At 44.1% G+C, this 20,005-nt stretch overlaps 1 protein-coding gene across 1 annotated transcript in view; it reads right to left on the reverse strand.

Moving 5' to 3' along the window:
- The window catches only part of GLRB (glycine receptor beta), a 118,397-nt gene extending 105,834 nt beyond the window's left edge, over positions 1-12,563 (reverse strand). The window contains exon 1 of the mRNA XM_088475314.1: positions 11,986-12,563. The gene's annotated coding sequence lies outside the window, so the exon portion shown is untranslated. The remainder of the gene's footprint in view (positions 1-11,985) is intronic.
- Between the last annotated feature and the right edge of the window lie 7,442 nt (positions 12,564-20,005).

Genomic DNA, 20,005 nt, shown 5'->3' on the forward strand with positions numbered 1-20,005 from the left:
AAAACTATAGAATTTCTGCCGCTCAAACTTCAAAAAGCAATGAAATTATGATCATTAAGGCTGACGCCTTAATGGATGTGTTCCTTGCGTAATACAGATATGGTATGCCATGACACCATGTGGTTAACTGCAGATTCAGCACTCTCACAGTGAGATTGCTGTCACTCACAAAATGGTGGAGCTGCTAATTCACAGAATTGTGTGCTCATTGGAATACACACATGCAGTCTATGCAACTGAGGTTTGAGCAGAACATAGAGCTGCGCAGATGGGATATGAGTATGGTGGATGGGGGGAAAGGACAGAGAAGTGTGAAGAGGGGAAGATTAAGCAGTAGAGATGGGGGAGAGCCAAAGTGATGCAGATTGGTGGAAAACAGTGGTGAACATGGGGGTGAGACAGAGTGACACAGTTTGGGGGAACAGAGTGACATGAATGGGGGGTACAGAGTTGAATGGGTACGGGAAGACAGAGCAGCGCAGATGGGTAAAGACAGATTGGTGTGGATGAGGAATACAGACTAGCACAATGGGAGAATACACAGTAGGGATAGGGGAAGACAGATTGGTGCGGATGGTTGGGAAGACAGAGTGGTGCGTGTGGGAGGGGAAAGACAGAGTGGCATGGTTGGGGGGGACAAAGTGGGGCAGATGGAGGAAGAAAGAGTGGCAGAAATGAGAGGAAGAGAGAGTGGCATGGCTGGGGGAAAGGCAGTGGTGCAGATGGAAGGAAACACAGTGGCTCAAATGCAGAAAGACAGGGAGGGGCACATGGGGAAAGACATATTGGTGTGGATGAGGGCATGCAGACTAGCAAAGTTGGGAGAATACACAGCTGTAGGGACTGTGTACATGCATAGACAGAGTTTGATAGTTTTTTCAATTAGGGAGCTGAATGTGTATAATAAATTAGATAAATATATGGAGTGAGAAGGATGTTGGATTCCAGTGTAATTATTGTGGTGACTGAATGGGAAGATTGTGGGCACTGAATGAGATGTGTGCCACATAACTGCTCAGACCTCAGTTGCATAGACTGCATGTCTGTATTCCAATGAGCACACAATTCTGTGAATTAGCAGCTCCATCATTGTGTAAGTAAGTGACAGCAATCTCACTCTGTGAGAGTCAGGGTTTGCAAAATACGTGCTATAGCGCGTTTTTACGCGCTACAGCAAGATGAGGACCCAGTTTTTAAATCTCTGCGGGTGCCGCAGGACGCGCTGGCTGAGTGTGCTGCCTGTAGCGCTGCAGCAGTCAATCACCGCCAGCGGCTGCAGCAGCCAATCACCGCCGGCAGTGGATTATCCTGAACCCATAGCTGCCGGCAGCGTCTCCTCAACCAATGGCTGCTGGCAGCATCTGATTTAATTGCTGCCTGATACCACCCCTTTCCTTCCGTGCCCGCGCGTTCTTCAGAAGATGGATTGACTCTGCATCCAGGGACAGCGATCAGGAGGACTCAGGTCCGGAAGTGCTGGGAGGACTCTCAGCATGTACAGGGGATGTGCTGCTCTGACGGCTGGTGACAGAGAAAAGACCCTGAACTCAGACAGGGCAGTCACTTACAGTCATCACTGTGCAGAGCCCCCCTAACTCCTACTGTGTGACCATGTGCATTCCCCCTAACCGTCCCTGACTGTGTAACTGTGGCCACCACCACCCCCTAACACTGACTTTGTAACTGTGCGCACCCCCCTTCAACCTTGACTGTGTAACTGGGTGCAGCTCCCCTAACCCTGACTGTGTAATTGTGTGCACCCCTTCTAACCCTGACTGTATGCAGCCCCCCTTAATCCTGACTGTGTAACCATGTGCTTCCCCTCTAACCCTCCCTGACTTTGTAACTGTGCACCTCCCCCCCTAACCTGACTGTGTCATTGGGTGCAGCCCCTAACCCTGATTGTGTGCACCCCCCCTAATCCTGACTGTGTGACCATGTGCATCCCCCCTAAACCTCCCTGACTATGGAGCTGTAGCCACCCCCCCCAACCCTGACTGTAACTGTGTGCAAACCCCCTAAACCTGACTGTGTAACTGTCTGCAGACCCCCTAACCCTCACTGTGTAACTGTGTGCAGACCCCCTAACCCTGACTGTGTAGCTATGTGTATTTCCCATTTACCCTGACTGTTAACTGTGTGTACCACCCACCTTACCCCAGCACTGCCTGTCTCTAACCTCCTCCTTGCCCCCAATACTACCCCAGCAATCTACCCTAACCCCATCCTTACCCTTCGTACTGCCTGCCTCTAACCTCTTCCTTGGCCCCTCCCTATCCCCAGTTCTGTCTGCCCTCTGGCTCCAGCTCTAACCCAACTTCTCCCTGCCTTTACCCCCAGCTCTACCCCAACTTCTGCTTACCCTTAACTACCATAATATGTGATGGGACCCAAAAAGAATGGAGCAGGACCCCAATTTTATAAAGTGAGGGGTCCCTGGGACCCACATTTTTTTCGCTTTTCGCGATCACTGGAGAGTGCTGAATCTGCAGTTAACTACAGGGTGTGATAGCATACCATATCTGTTTTGTGCAAGGAACACATCCATTAAGGTATCAGCCTTAATTATCGTAATTTCATTGCTTTTTGAAGTTTGAGTGGCAGAAATTCAATAGGTTTTGTGAAATTTCAGATCATGTCTAAGAATCCTTAATGGGACATGTGAAACTGTAAGATTTTTTGTCTATGGAATTATTACATTTAATATCATGCACCACATTAGTGCCCACAATTCATAATATGCTACATTGATGTAGCGATGCGTCACGTCTATAATATACCCTCCTCTGTGACAAGCACCCTGCCCAAAAAAATCTTAGGGGTTTATTTACTGGTTGTCGTGTTCCAAAACGCGGCGCTTCTGATTGTATTTATACCAGATATTAAAAGAGCAATGCTTTTACTAGAAATGTTTTACTAGTAAATCACTCCCCTTTTAAATTTTGGGCATAAACAAGACCGGAAGCACTGGGTATAGAATCCGGCACTTAGTAAATAAACCGGCAGAGTGAACACTAACAATGATCTCATTTGATCAAGAAGTAGAGGTGTACACCTATCTCCATATTATTCTTGACAGCTGTAAACGAGGTTGCTAGTAAAACAGTACACTAAGCTGATGTGCATTTCAGATGATAATTCATCAACAGAAGTACAGGTTGAGTCTCTCATTTCCAAAATGCTTGAGACCAGGGGTATTTTGGATATTGGAATATTCCGTATTTTGGAATATGTGCATATCATAATGAGATATCTTGAGAATGGGACCCAAATCTAAACACAGAATGCATTTATGTTTTATACACACCTTATACACACAGCCTGCAGGTCATTTTATGCAATATTTTCATAATTTTGTGGCTCAAAGTTTGTGTATATACATGAAATTCTTTTATGTTTCATATACACCTTATACACACAGCCTGAAGGTAATTTTATACAATATTTGTAATACTTTTGTGCCTAAAAGAAAGTATGTGTACATTGAACCATCAAAAAGCAAAGGTGTCCCTATCTTAGTCATGCTAAAAATATCCCGTATTTTGGAATATTTGGATATGGGAAACTCAACCTGTACCAGCAAGCACTAATAAAATAATATACCCACAAACTGGCATTATTTCCAAGTCTTAGGGTACTTTTATCTGTCCATTTCAGCCGAGTGTTAGGAATACCTGGGTTCCATCTGTCCTGCCTAAAGACTGCCATGTGACCGTGTACATCTTTATCTGGTACAGAGATAATCCTAATTTTTAAAGCATTATCGACGTGAGTCCTCTGACGTGTGGACAAATAAACCTTTATATGCTGTCTTCTAGCTGTGTTTATGTAAGCAGTATGTTAACATCTGAATTTCTAGAGCCTGCACTGGTCTATTGGGGAAGGACTTTCTTTTGGATATACTGCTGAAGAAGACAGCTAAATCGTCTGTTTGTGCTCATATGGTGAAGATATATAGCAGTATTACATAATATTTTTCTCTCTGCTTATGTCCTTATTCTATTATACCTGAGAAGACATCTTAAGAAGCATTACTTGAGTATCAGAAGACGGTTTCTAATTTGAACGGACTGTATGTTGAGACAATTTTTAGCTCTAATCTTCTATCTTTTGTATATGTAGCAATTCAGGGCTCCATCCACATCAGCACAAAAGAATACCATGGGGAGAAATCAATTGTTTTTTTCTGGGCAGCAATAATTCACGGCCAACCGATGGAGCAATTCAATTGTTATGTGCGCCCATTAATTATCACGCTTGTCGTGCCCAAAAGCTTTGCGCGGCTAAACCTGTTTAAACTAAAGAGTGCAATGCGAAACGTGCCGTTTGGGCGTCCAAACGGCCGACTTTACTGACATTTCTGCTTGCCACCTTAGGGCGGTGCGTGCCAGATTTAAGCAGCAATTGAACTGTTCTGTCAGATGCACATTAAGAATGGTCGCACAGAGAACAATTTTATTCCCTCCTAAAGTGAGACTTCGATCAACTTTTTTATTATTATTAAATAAGCAAATATTGAGCAGTATTTTAGGTACATTATGTATTATCACTATTAACTATACTAATTACTATTACTAATTACAGAAATACTAAGATCAATTTGGGTATTGCCAATTCTACAACCTCAAATCCTAAAGTATACCATCACATCAATAAGAGGAAACCATTTTCTGAAAGGATATCAATCAGATAAGAACATTATATATTTATCAAAATATGTAGTATACTATTAAATAAGATTTTTTCCTATGAAATAAAGGTAAAAGGTACTTTCCTAAAGTTACAAGATGAAACAAAATGTATAGTAGCATGCATACTGGGGGTCAGCATATTTAAAGTTGAAAAAGTGAAGTTGATAAAATCGTGAAAAATCCACCTGCTACAAGCACCTCCAATCAAAAAAACACTTGGGGCATACTTGGGGACACCCCCAGATTCAAGTTCGCTAATTTTTAAGTTTGTACCCCAACATTTATTTTTTTCACCCCCTTTTTCAAAGTAAATTTTGGGGTGTCCTTTAGTTTTTTTTTTAATTTTTTGACACAGATTACCTTTGGGGGACTGTCTGAAGGCTGCATGGGGGTCCCCGCAACATTGCACCTCAAAACCCCAATTCTGCACTTTTTTCCGCCTGCCATTCATAGGCGATACTTTACCGCCTTTTACATTGCATTGACTTTCTGCCTAGGCGGAAAGTCTTTCAAATTGAATACGGGGTAAAACCAAAACAGACGATAATGAATCATCGGCGGAAACTTAACGCGGATCCGGACTTAACGCTTCAAATTGAATACGGGCCCAAATTTCTGTTTGGGAGCACTAAGCAAGACTTTAGAAGGGTTTAGTTGATTTACGTGACTAAAACCAGTCTATTTGAGCTCTGCATACCCCCCACTGACTTGTTTCCTAGTTATATAAATTAAAAAATTAAATAAAAGACGGCGCGATGTGGTTCTCCAAGTACGATCATGCAGGGGAGGCTTGCTGGGTCTGTAATTCCACAGCAAAAGATAATATTTTTACTACTATCAATTGCACCACACTTTACATATCATCCACCGCTCCAGGGGTGCCGGGGATAGCCTCGGGCTATCATCCTAGGCATGGGGTGCCCTGTAGAGGGGACCCCTTTATTGGGGGGCTCCCCAGCCAGGGCTGACTAGTGGTCAGGGGTAATGCTTTGGCTGGGGGACCGGGTGAAAGGCTTTTCCCCCCCTTGTGAAAATGTGTGCTGGTTCTGGAATTTACTGGCAAATCCAATGCATTTTTTCCCCTCTATTTCCAGAACCAGGACCGGCTCAGAGCCCAGTCCTGGTTGCGCTAAATACAGGGGACCCCTACGTCTATTGTCCCCTGTACTTTGGCAACTAGGACTGGTTCTGAATAGACTGGTGCTGGTTGTGCTTAATACAGGGGACCCCCTACATCGTTTGTCCCGTGTTTAGCACAACCAGCAATGGGTCTCCAAAGCCCAGGGCTGGTTGGTCTTTTAGGGAGGGGGGCAATACATTTTTTTTTACATTTTACACAGGTATAAATTTTTTTAACACAGCAGCACAGACGGATCTCACTGATCCCGTCCGTGCATCTGCATTTATTTTTTTTAAAAACAGATGCATGTATCACGGAACCCTGCCCCAGTGGAGCTTACAATCTATATTCCCTAACACACGCTCACACACTAGGGTTAATATTTGCTGGGAGCCAATTTTTGGAGTGTGGGAGGAAACCGTAGTACCCGAAGGAAACCCACGTAAGCACAGGGAGAATATACAAACTCTGCACAGTTAGGGCTGTGGTGGGAATTGAACCCACGACCTCAGTGCTGAGAGGCAGTAATGCTAACCATTACACCGTCTGTGCTGCCCAAAATTAATATGCAAATGGACTTCTGCTGCACATCATGCACTGGAGCTGCCGGGGAGACTTCTAGGGAAATCGCAAATGAGATTGGATCGTTTGTCAAATCATACCGTGTGTATAATTTTCTTGTTGCAAAGGTCTAAATTAGTAATTTCTACGTTGTTGATAAATTTTGTAATGGTAAAAGTAACAATTTTTGTCTTTTAGAGCACACACTCCTTGAATACACTTGACAAAATGACTAGAACACCCCTGCAGGTGCATCTTGGTCCTGCTGCTCAAAGCCGTTATTTGTGCCATAGGGCAGAGAGGCCAAGATGATGCAAAACACCATGAATTGCGCAATCAAACCCCACTGGAGAAATGGGCAGGGAGACTGGTCTACTCTCGAGGAAGTCTTGAAGAGCTCTCCAAAATTCAGCACTGGAAGCGGCCAAGTGTAAATATGAGGGCTGATTGGAAAGTAATGAGACTGCCTCTGTTTTTCTATCCCATAGTTAGACGTGGCAACGCTATGCTGGTTATCGTGAAGCTCATACATCGATGTATCTGAACCTGCGGTTGGACTGCCTTAATCTTCATTGTACGTTTCGTCATGGCGGATGAGGAAGAAGTATCTGTGAGATAACGTCAGACATGTAATTGAATTTTGTGTTAAACTTGGAAAAACCGGAAATGAAACTCATGAAATATTACTGCAAGCATACGGTGGAGAAATAATTAGCTATGCTGCAGTATTTCGGTAGTGGAAGCACTTCAAAGAGGGTAATACGCGAGTGACTGACGATGCGCCTTCTGGGAGACCATCCACCGTGGTTACAGATGATAACATTGCCAACAAGATGCAAAGATGTTGCAAAATGACAGGTTAACTTTTCGAGAACTTTTGCTTCACTTGGCATCTCATTCGAACGGGTTCAGCATATTGTGACGAAGGAACTGAAAATGCATTGTGTGTATGCCAGGTGGGTACCCAGAAATCTCACAGAAGAGCAGATGCGGGGACGAGTTGAATCGTGCAAGAACACCGTTTGAATGTCCGTCAGGACATGGCTTGTCAATTGTGAATCGTGGATTCGTCATTATGATCCGGAATCCAAACTGAAGTCCAGTGTATGGAAACAGGCGAATTCGCCTGCGCCCAAAAAAATACTGTGTGATTTCTTTGGAGTGTAAAGTCATGCTTTTGCTGCTCTTTGATGTGCATAGTATGATCCTACAGCACTGGGTTCCACGTGGACAGACATTAATGGCGACTACTATGCAAACGTCCTGAAAACCCAATTGCGTGGAGCCATGAGGAAGAAAAGACCACATTTGCTGAAGAAACAGTGCTATTTGCTTCAAGACAATGCCCGACCACATGTTGCTACTGTTCCAGAACTGGAACACCCTCCATAAAGCCCAGATTAGTGTCCTGTGAGTTCTGGGCATTCCCAACCATGAAAAATCAACTGCGAGCAAAGAAGTTCTCAACAGATGATGAAGTGAAAAATGCCACACCTGCAACACTAAAATGATGTCACAGGTGCCCGCAGGTAACACAAAACCAGCGGGCGCCCGGCTCCTTCTCTCCTCTCTCCCCCCCTGCACCGGCGGCAGCCGGAGCTCACTCCTGAGCTCCAGCTTCCGCGTCCCGCAGTGCACTATGGGAGTGACGCCATGACTTCACTCCTATAGTTCCGAAGAGTGGGCGCCGGGGACGGACGGCAGCAGGCACTGGAGCGGGGTTTACGGTAAGTATTGTTGTTGGTTTTTTGTGTGTATGTGTGTGCGCGGGGGGGAGGGGGCTTACTACTGGGGGCACTACAGGGGGCATTACAGGGACCTTACTACTGGGGGCATCATATGGGGGCACTACAGCGGCCTTACTACTGGGGGCATCATATGGGGGCACTACAGCGGCCTTACTACTGGGGGCACTATTGGGAGCACTACAGGGGCCCTTACTACTGGGGGCACTATTGGGAGCACTACAGGGGCCCTTACTCTTGGTGGAACTTCAAGAGGCATTACTACTGGGGCACTGCAGTGAGCATTACTACTGAGGGCACTACTACAGGGGGCATTACTTTTAAGGGCATTACTACAGGGGGCATTATTACTACTGGGGGCACTGCGTAAGGGGCACCACTACAGAGGGCACTGAATAAGGGGCACCACTACAGTGGGCATTTAGTGTTCTAGGGATACTACTACTGTGGGCATTGTGTAGGACCTAAGTTAGGGGGGGGGCCTTAAAAATGTTGCTATGGGGCCCAAAAAGTTCTAGTTACGCCCCTTATACTGTGTGTGTATATAGATATTCTGTATGTGCGTGTATATATATATGTGTGTGTGTGTGTGTGTGTGTGTATATATATATACATACTTCTGCCTGCGCCCCCCTCTTCGTACTCATTTAGACCCTCAGGTGAATATTACTTTGCACAAGTGGAGTGGCGGATAAGTTTTGTGTTTTATATACAGTCAGGTCCATAATTATTGGGACATTGACAGAATTTTCATATTTTGGCCTCTATTCACCACCACAATGGCTTTGAAATGAAACAAACAAGATGTGCTTTAACTGCAGACTTTCAGATTTAATTTGAGGGTAATTACATCCAAATCAGGTGAACGGTGTAGGAATTACAACAGTTTCTATATGTGCCTCCCACTTTTTAAGGGGCCAAAAGTAATGGGACAAACTAAACAATCCTAAATCTAACTTTCACTTTTTAATACTTTGTTGCAAATCCTTTGCAGGCAATTACAGCCTGAAGTCTGGAACGCATAGACATCACCAGACGCTGTGTTTCATCCCTGGTGATGCTCTGCCAGGCCTCTACTGCAAGTGTCTTCAGTTCCTGCTTGTTCTTGGGGCATTTTCCCTTCAGTTTTGTCTTCATCAAGTGAAATGCATACTCAATCGGATTCAGGTCAGGGGATTGACTTGGCCATTGCATAACATTCCACTTTTTAGCCTTAAAAAACTCTTTGGATGCTTTTGCAGTATGCTTCGGATCATTGTCAATCTGCACTGTGAAGCGCCGTCCAATGAGTTCTGAAGCATTTGACTGAATATGAGCATATAATATTGCCCGAAACACTTCAGAATTCATTCTGCTGCTTTTGTCAGCAGTCACATCATCAATAAATACAAGGGAACCAGTTCCATTGGCAGCCATACATGCCCACGCCATGACACTACCACCACCATGCTTCACTGATGAGGTGGTATGTTTTGGATCATGAGCAGTTCCTTTCCTTCTCCGTACTCTTCTCTTCCCATCACTCTGGTACAAGTTGATCTTTGTCTCATCTGTCCATAGGATGTTGTTCCAGAACTGTAATGGCTTTTTTAGATGTTGTTTGGCAAACTCTAATCTGGTCTTCCTGTTTTTGTGGCTCACCAATGGTTTACATCTTGTGGTGAACCCTCTATATTCACTCGTGAAGTCTTCTCTTGATTGTTGACTTTGACACATATACATCTACCTCCTGGAGAGTGTTCTTGATTTGGCCAACTGTTGTGAAGGGGTTTTTCTTCACCAGGGAAATAATTATTCTGTCATCCACCACAGTTGTTTTCCGTGGTCTTCTGGGTCTTTTGGTGTTGCTGAGCTCTCCAGTGCGTTCTTTCTTTTTAAGAATGTTCCAAACAGTTGATTTGGCCACACCTAATGTTTTTGCTATCTCTCAGATGGGTTTGTTTTGATTTTTCAGCCTAATGATGGCTTGCTTCACTGATAGTGACAGCTCTTTGGATCTCATATTGAGAGTCGACATCAACTGATTTCAAATGCAAATGTCACACCTAGAATCAACTCCAGACCTTTTACCTGCTTAATTGATAATGAAATAACGAGGAAATAGCCTACACCTGTCCATGAAATAGCTTTTGAGTTGATAGTCCCATTACTTTTGGCCCCTTAAAAAGTGGGAGACACATATTGAAACCGTTGTAATTCCTACACCGTTCACCTGATTTGGATGTAATTACCCTCAAATTAAATCTGAAAGTCTGCAGTTAAAGCATATCTTGTTTGTTTCATTTCAAAACCATTGTGGTGGTGAATAGAGGCCAAAATCTGAAAATTCTGTCAATGTCCCAATATTTATGGACCTGACTGTGTATATAATATATATATATATATAATTATATATATGTATATATAAATATTTTTTTTTAACACAAAACTTATCTGCCACTCCACCTGTGCAAAGTCATTTTCACCTGAGGGGCTAAATGAGTACAGGGGAGGGGGGGGGGCGTATGCAGAAGTTTTGCCTAGGGTGCCTAGAAGTCTAGCACCGGCCCTGCATCCAGGCCTGCCAAGGCCCACACATACGCCCTTGTGGATCAGCAGCCGACATTGATTTTAGTCTTAGATTAAACAAGCAGAGAAAGGCAGTGTACTGTATAGCATTCATACTCTGGCTAGAAGCATAAAACCTTGGGGCGTGATGCAGCAACAGGAGAAATGCGCTGAAATCCCAAACCGCAGTTCTCATATGCACCAAGCATTCTGGGGCTTGGATGCGGTGGGTAACGCCATCTTCTGATGGCGTTATGCTTTAGAAGCCTATGGGCTTCTATTCGGAGAGTGCTGAGAGAGGGATACAATTGGATCCCTCCCAGATACCCCCCAAAGTTTGTCTTGCTGCACATGCACAGAATGACACCAGAGGGACTTCTGGGTCATAGACTCTGACTCTTACCAAGAGCTGTACTCTGTGATTTTCTTCGTAACAAAAGCAGGCATGCATGCGAAGGGTGGCGGGATGCATCGCATCCAAAATGCAATTTGTCATGCATACCGCCCCTGGTAGAAAAAACATACAGTATCCATGCTTACAACTAGATATCAGCCACTTATATTTTCTTCATTTCATTGATAATTACATAGGAACCTCAAATGCAGCAGAATTTAAAAATACAGTATTCTCCGTATTGCAGCAATCTCATTAAACCGGCCTTTCCATTTTCACTGAATTCAGTAAATCACATTGATTTCCAGTCATTCTCAATTATTTATAGCATCTCTGCTGCCATAAATTATAGAGAAGCCCCACTTACGGAGGTCATGTGTGATAAAGAAAGAGTATATATATATATATATATATATATATATATATATATGTGTGTGTGCGTCCTCAGCTGGGGCATGACTTTAGCTTCTTGAACTATGACATTTTCAATAACATGTTCCCATGCGCAATACACATACACAGCAACACCAGCAGGCAATGCATTATACAGTACATGCACAAGCGCTGGGATTACATATCTCCCATTCAGCATAGTGCCTGACACAGTGTGAAACAGCATTTGACCCTGTGCAAAATACAAAGATGCCAACCCAAGCAAAGGGAACTACAGCTCCCAGCAGTCCTTGCGGCACATGTAAAATCCGGGAAACTTTATTAGAGTGCAATGAGCATGACGACAACAGCAGCCTTTAGGCAGCTTAACCTGCAGCTACTCTGCCTAGTCCCCCTAATTATCCCAAACCTAATGATCTGATAACAGAGAGGCGTTACCCTACAGAGTCATATTGCAATAACACCCCCCGTACACATCAATACACCCAGGTCCCGGCGCTGACACTCAGGAGGGGGGGTAACAGGGACACTCACCCTCAGGCTTACTCAGTCACGGCTTCTCTTCATACAGTCAAGTAAACATCCATTTTAGTTGTAACAGCAGGTGCAAAGCGTCAGATGTGCAGCATGATGGAGGAATCACCGAGCTGCTGCCCGCTGGTAGCTCCTGTGCATCTCCCCCTAGTATCTGTACCGTCAGTCAGTAACTGCACCTATATCTCTCTCCTTCCCGGATGCTGCGTTGCTGGAGAGATAAATAACCCGCCACGATCCGCTGCTTTATTTATTAAATGGCTGAGTGTGTCCTGCTCTGGCTGCATTTGCAGGAAGCATAAGATGGAGGAGCTGTGTGTACCTGCAGCATGCGCAGTACAGGCCCCAGAGCAGTGCAATTAATCATTAGCTGCATAGCAAGTGCAGCAGCATCAGCATCACTCTCCTCCTCGCCCAGCAGCAGCAGCCACCACACAGACTGGGGGGGATGCTGCCCTATTCCCGCCAAGCTCTCTCCTGTGCTGGCATCTGTAGGCTGTGGTGTCTGTAGCTTCGGTTGTAGTGTGGGGATAGCTCTAGTTCCCTTGTTTTGTTAGACAGCTGTTAGTGCTCTGCTGCTGTGTCGGAGGAGGGGGCTGGGGGGGAGACGTGCAGAGAAGGCTACAGACAGTGTGGGGGGAGAAGCAGTTGGATGCACTACAAAATATAGCATCATCCCCATTCTTTATCTGTCTAATGTGCTTTTATATACATTTCTGGTTACACACACCGTACTGCTGTGTTGTACATAATTCATGTACCATATGTATGAGGTACATCTGTACGTATGTAATGCTGACAGAGCGATTAAGTGCAGTGTGCTCCTGCTACATTCACTACACTAGCACATTGGCTACCAACATTTATATATGCATCATTATACAGCACTTTAGAAACATTTTTGTAGTTTATTATTATATATTCAATACCTGAAATCAGCTGCAAGAAAGAAAGAACTCTCATTGATGGGCACTCTTATTAAATTGTATGGTTACACAGTATATAACTTTTATTATACCAGTAATATATCATCTACACATAGGACATAAATGGTGAAACAAAAATAGTGCTGAGATGTGCCATGATTAAGGGATCTATTCATAAACAATGTGAAAAGAGAATTGTTACTTTTCACTACATATATCACATCAGTTCGATGTGATATATAGCTTTGTTAAGTAGCAATTCATGCATACTTACCTTTCCAGCAAAGCGATCCGAAAACTAGGGCTCCTTCGATCCTGTCATCTCCTGCTGTCCTTTCTGAATATGCGCCAGGTTACTTACAGGTCTTGGATTGGGGGGGTGCGCAGAGCTAGTCGGCTGTGGGGGCAGCGGGCATTCAGCAGTGACCCGGCACATGCATATCTCGGGTAACCTCATTATATAGCGAGGGTGGGGGCAGAGCGAGCTGGCAGAGGGCTGTAGCAGAGTGAGGTGACCCGATATATGCCAGGTCACTTCACTATTATACACTCTCCGGGAACCTCTGATCTGTCCCGGTAACACACAGATGGGAAGATGTATTACGCTCTGGAAAGTGATAAAATGGAGAGTGATAAACAACCAGCCACTCAGCTTCTAAAGGTGCCAACACACTAGACCAGTGCTTCCCAAACTTTCTCAGTTCGAGGCACCCTTAGGGTCTCCATCATTTTTTCATTGCACCCCTAAGCTAAAATAGCTACCAAGCAGTCAAACTTTTTAAGTAGGACAAAATAACGTAATAAGTATTTGAAAAAAAAGAAAAACTGCTATTCTTGTCCTTTGCCCCCTCCGTCTCTCTCTCATTGTCCCCTCCGTCTCCTCCATGTTGCTCTATTTTCCCCTCCATGTCTCTCCATTTTCCTCCTCCATGTCTTCCACTTTGCCCCCTCCATGTCTTACCCATTGCCCCACCATTTCTCTCCCTTTGCCCCGTCCATGTTTTACCCATTGCCCCCTCCATGTCTCTCCCTTTGCCAACTCCATGTCTCTCCCTTTGCCTCTCTCCATGTTCCACCTTACTTTAGTTGTGACCATGAGCACTGGGCCAGATTCAGACCCACTCGTGAGCGAATGACGCTCGCAAGCGGGTCGATGTTGGCCGAATGCGCATGCGCACGACGGAGGGAGCTCCGTCGTGCGCATGCGCGAAACCTGGCGAGCGACGAGGAATACGTCGCTCGGGGTCTCGCACCAAAGGGGGCGTGCTGTCGATGGTGACTGACAGCACGCCCCCTTTGGTGGGCGTGCCGGGGGCGTGGCTGCCAGATGGAGGCGTTCCCATGGGAACGCCTTCCGTCTGGGTCCGGCCCCACTGACATCACTAGTGATGTCAGTGGGAGTGATTTTGGCTCTGATAGAGCCAAAATCACTCCAGGGTTTTCGGCAGCGAGACCCTACCGCAGGGTCGCGTCGCAAGCCTGATGGTCGCGATGGTCTTGACCAGCGCGATCATCATCATGGACGCTCGCATAAGCTGTGGGTGGTAACCCACAGCTATGCGAGCGTCCAAGAGGCCGCTCCATATTTAGGGAGGAGGGCCCTGATTCAGAGCGAGTGCTCTGGTCAGAGCGTTCGGCTCTGAATCAGGCCCACTGTTATGCAGCATCGCTCCTCATATCAGGCACTTTCTGTGTGATCTCCCACAACGCACTGCATTGTAGCACCCCATCCAGCAACAGTCAGCATGAGGCCTTCGCAATAATAAAATGTTTTAAACCTTGACCTTATAATGATTTGAAATAACATTTTATATATTAATTATCCATCTTATTAGAGGCTCAGCTGTCTGATTATGAAAAAACTGCAAAGTCTGTAAAATATGGTCCTTTTTATACAGCTCCCAGATACTGTCCCCACTTGCAGGCTTCCAAAGTGCCGGGTGGTAGGCTGTTTCTCGCCGGGTGGTGCAGAGCACTCACCAGTCTTCTTAACATAAAAAAATGAAAAAACTATTTAATAGCTCATATAATGCCACAAGTCCGTATCTGCTTTGGACAAACTTTATGGTCTCTCTGTCTTGACAAAGGGTACGCTGAGGCCCGAAACGTCGACCAAATGGACTTGTGGCATTATGTGAGCTATTAAAAAGAGTTTTTTCGCTTTTTTATGTTACGAAGACTGGTGAGTGCTCTCTTTATCCTACTATAATGAACACATGCACGCAGTGGTAAATTGGGAGGGTAAAGGATCTTGAGGCGATGATTCTTGTCTTGGGGCCAGATCTGGGAGTGCAAGGGGTGGCGAGAGATATGGATATAAATTTGCTGCTAAGCTGTGTTGTGTATGAGGTAGTACAGAGAAAAGTCTGATATATAGGTTAGATACTCTATTTAGTAAACAAAAACAATAATCTCTTCTCTGCCTCCTTCTATTCTTTTCTTTAATAACAGTGCTGTAACCCCTATAGGTTTTAATGGGGGCTTTGCACAAACTGTATTTAATAAAATGAGAGAAGTGAAGCTTCTCTTTAAAGCTGGGTACACAATGACACATGTAGCGACAGCTGCGGGGAGGGGGTTGGACGCGTTCTCGACCCACCCCCCTGGCCAGCAGGACCCGCTGCTGCCTGGAAGATGATGTTCATTCGGTGTATACGAACGACCATCATCTACAGATATATCTGCTAGGTGTGTACCCACCTTAACACATAACACCATCTCAGGATAGCGTTATGTGTGCCCTCAGGGTAGATAAGCAGGAAGGGAATGTTCTCTTCCTGGTCTCTTCCATATTATCTATCGTCCCCACCATGTGCACAAGGCACATGCCTTTAGTCTCTGCAAAAGATGGCAATGGGTTTCTTTAGCTCCTCGCCAGGACAGACCTTTACTGCTAGGCCTGTCCTGCCTCCTAAAAAAAAATGAAATCTGGAGATATAAGGAAAGCGATAAATGGCAACGTTTTAATGCCACTTTCGTTGTCCTTTTTAAATAGAGCCCTCAAAATGTAATCATACATGGTTGCAAATTTAGAAAATTTTCAGAGGGTGCAATTTTAAAGTACAAGGAGTTGATTTTTCAAAGGCATATTTTCGCAAGCTCCAGTAATATTAATAATTATAAACAAAAAAATCTATATATGAATATGAATGGTCCAGTATTATCATTGCAGATATTTAATTTAATTTTTAAAAGGAACAGCTAAAAAAAGGCAGTTCATTTATTATTTTACTGCAGTGACTAGGGATATGGGATGAACACTTATAGAAATATGGCAATAATCAGTAAACAATTAAAAAAAAACTTATTAATCTAAACTATTCTAGCAGTCAATGAAAGGCAGACAATACAGTTCACCCCTTTCACACAGACAAAAAACAACTTTTTCTTGTTATTGCTCCACTATAGCGACATCCATGACACAGGCCACACCCATGCCAGTTATGCCCCCACATCACTAGTTACACCACCGCAGCGACTGTCGCATTCCCTGCAACGGCACAAAATAGACCCTTCATAAATTTCAGCTCCAGGCCCATGAGAACATTAATCTGGCACTGCAGATAATTATATGCCGGCTGTCACCATCATTGTGTATGGTTGCACCAGCACTCCAGCCACCATAAGAGATACATCTCCAGGCAGGTGTATCTGCCTTCAGGTCTGCTTCAGTCATAATTATGAGAACAGGCCCCCTTTCCTTCCTTTCCTCATGCCACTGCTCCAGGGCCTAAGAAATCCTAAGTGTAGAAGGCGCCAAAGTTTGAATATGGAGGTCTATGCACTTTTTATGGTATGTAGATGTAGTATGAAAATGCATATCTGACTCTGTATATGTTTCCACTGATGTATCACAGACACACACAGCGCACAGATAATACACATCACTGCTGTGTGTAATGATTACATTTCTGCTCATCCCAATTAAGTGTTTTTATTTGCTGACATGAAGTCATCACATTGTATTTACTATAAACCCCAAATCCCCTGCGTGAGATACATAGCAGTGTCCCCCTGCCAGGGCTGCTAGTGATGTCATAGTGGCAGCTGATGATGTCACTATTGGAGCTGTGATGGGTATAACAAGGCAGCTGGATGCTTCCTGTGTCATATCTGATATTGCTGGACTAGTGACAGTACAGATATTTTTTCTTCTCATTTCTGAGTTGATAAAATGATTTTACGATGAAGAAGGCAGGAAATAACCATCCTAAAGACCATCAAATGACTGTAAGTATCTCTTATAGAGCCGCCATGGACTCACTGTATTGTTGAGGGCTAATGATAATAGGTCACTGTTATATGATTCCATATAAGTTCAGGGTAGAGTTAGATACATTAGTTTTAAATACTCTCATTTCTCTGTATTTACACTATTTACTATGGAGTATTTATTTTTTGCTTAATAGCTTTCCAGACTTTCTAATAATTATGTTGAGGTTCTGAAAATATTTAAAATAAAAGCAAAATTATTGTGAAATGCTGTTGTACAAGGGGAAGTACACCTATATCACTGTTTGGTTTGCTTTATATTAATGGTTTTTGTTTTTGCCTTTATAGTGGGGCTTCAATTAGAAGTCAAATTTGAGTGGTAAAAAAAAACTGGCCAATTCAATTTATATGCGATAAGGGACATTAAAGGGCAATAAGCCCATTAAGTTAATACACATTAACGTTTTATCGCCTGTAATTGGATCCCCCTATGACTTTATTCCTGTAGCCAGTTATCCTTCCTGCTGATTTCCGATGCTGCCATATTCCTGAGATACTAACTCATCTCGCTGATTGGGGCTTTACAACTGGCTCCAACTGTAAAATAGTCCTTTATTTATTACACATAACCAAGTCAGCCCAAGACAATTGTCCTTTCTCTCGGCACAGAATAGGCTGTGTTGGGAGATTACCTTGGCATTAAAAATCCTTCATTGTTCTTATGTCTGTTTCATTATTTCACAGGTCGCTCTACGCATCCGTCCATTTAATAGGACAGAGGCTAAGAGCAGCGCCCGATGCATTATACACCAGCTCGGGCAGCAGGTAAGAAAATGCTAATAACATTATTTTAGTTTAAATAATTGAACTAGTTTAATATTTAACACAGTTCATTATAAAATAGTTTTTTTACCAATACACTATTATTAGATTTATTTGTTGTTTAATGGACATTATTTTACGTTACAGGACATTTACTTTGATTTTTCACATTGTATATATATTTGTGTTTATAAATACATAAATATGATAAAAACTATATATTTTGCTTTGTGTAATCAGAGGTGGATCGCTATCCAAGGTCCCCATATACCCATAAGCAAATTAGAGTAATGACCTGCTGCTCAGATAGTGCCAGGTTGTGTCTCTCTGTAAGAAATGGGGAAATCATGGACCATTGCTGGACTATGCAAATGCTGGGCCTGTTGCAAAACACCATTGCAGGGCTCCTAAGCTGCTCCTCCCTCTTAGTAATCAGCTGATTATATTTGTCAGGCAGGGGTGTGACCTCTCAGACCAATAGGAATTGGTGAACTCTCTGCTTGTGGCTTCCTATTGGTCTGCATGATCACACACCCCTAGGCTGCACATGCAGCACCACACCAGCTATTGCTACATCCTATTAAGATAGTGATAGGAGAAGAAGTATCTATGTTTATACTGCAGAGAGGCCGGACAACATCCTCCATCTTCCGCTATCTGCCTAATCTAGGGCTCTCGGATAAATAGGGAAAAAATATGTCATGCACATATTTTATGGACAGTAACATATGGCATTTCCCTCCAATAATGAGGGTATGCTAAGACTTGTAGTTCCACAATAGGTAGCAAAACACTTGAGGCACAATCCATTAAGTTGTTATAATATGTCTCACTTACAATTGGACGGACCCCCAGGCTTATGAGATAGACCATTCTGTGTCTTAAAGGCCTAAGAAGAACCAGTGACTAGTAGAGCTATTATAGATATCAGCAAAATGTTTCTGGAAACTGTGCTGAAATGCTGACAAATATCACTTTATACTCCCGGATCCCGGTCCTATGTGTGACTTCGCCGTCATCCATTATTACAAACTGGACTTAAGATGTTCTGCTCCAGCCGCAGAGATGCTTGTAGAACCTGGTGACATCTACTGAACATGTGTCTTCTCTTTCCTTACAGACAGTACTACTGAAGGACCCTGGCGAGGATCCTAATGATGTCCTGCGTTGCTGCAGGACCAGAGAGAGGACGTTTACCTTTAATGAGGTGTTTGATCAAGCAGCTACCCAGGTGATTGTAATCCTGAGATCAGTGGCATCACAAGGAGGTGCGGGTGGTGCGGTCTGCACCTGGGTGTCACCCGCTGAGGGGTGACACCAAAGTGCAGACTCCTCTCACTGACAGGGGCCGGGTGCTGCATTGCAGCATTAAGTGCAGCACTCGGCTCCTGCCACTGAGGGAGCTGACCAGCACTGCACACAGGTACCTCCTGCACCCCCCCACTCCACCCCCAAGTAATAGGCATGAGGGATTGGGCCGCAAGGCCACGACCTCTGCTCACAAGTCCACGCCCCTGGACACAACTGCCTAAGATATTTACAATGAATAATAAAAGTTAATGGTATATATAATACAGTACTCAGGGACATCTTATGAGAGGAGGGTTCCTGTGTGCAGTGTCTGAAAGGGTCCTCCCCAAACCATTGTATGCGAGGTATAGTCTCTGGTACTGTGCAAAAGCCTATTGCGCATGCATATATCTCCAGGAAAATGGTGCCACAAGGTACATTTATTTTGAGGCGGCTGCATGGTAAGTACATTTAATGGGTGTATGGAGTGCGGTGTGGCCCCCCTGTACTCAGGTGCCCACATGCACCACACCCCACACCCATTATACATATGGTAGCGCTGCTCATGCTGCATCTTGTAAGGGAGTAAAATAGCGCATGAGAACAGTTTATCATCACATGTGACTGTAGCATCAGACATTAATGCCTGTACAGCTATCATTTCTCCTTATTCAGTATAGAGCATGTTTTAAAAAATGTTTGCTATGTAGCATCAATAAACGTGTCTCATTTCAGGAGCATGTTTATCAGTCCACAATGAAGAACCTAGT

The sequence above is a fragment of the Taudactylus pleione genome, unplaced genomic scaffold (genome assembly GCF_031769625.1).
Source record: "Taudactylus pleione unplaced genomic scaffold, aTauple2 ptg000170l, whole genome shotgun sequence".
NCBI lineage: Eukaryota > Metazoa > Chordata > Amphibia > Anura > Myobatrachidae > Taudactylus > Taudactylus pleione.